Source organism: Gavialis gangeticus, unplaced genomic scaffold, assembly GCF_001723915.1.
Source record: "Gavialis gangeticus isolate Ggan-Ray unplaced genomic scaffold, GavGan_comp1, whole genome shotgun sequence".
NCBI classification, from domain to species: Eukaryota; Metazoa; Chordata; order Crocodylia; family Gavialidae; genus Gavialis; species Gavialis gangeticus.
The window spans coordinates 152,784,946-152,785,204 of record NW_017729025.1 but is presented as its reverse complement, the minus strand read 5'-3'; positions in this window follow the sequence as shown (position 1 = coordinate 152,785,204).

The following is a 259-nucleotide window of genomic DNA, read 5'->3' as shown; positions in this document are numbered from 1 at the left end:
GGATGGGGTGGGCAGTGGTGGCAGCAGCAGCACTGGGAGTGGGGCTACAGGCTGGGCTACAGTCTCCTGCTGGGAAGAGACCAGTGTAGCCCCTGCCCCTGAGCCTGCAGTGGGCAGCCTGCCCTTGCCCATGCACAAATCCAGGAGGCACATGCCTGCCATGCCTCCTCTGGGGGTTTGCATGGTGGTGGGGAGTTGTCCATGGGGGCGCAAGGAGCAGGGAGAGATGACAAGCCTCCCATGGCTCTGTCCTGCACCC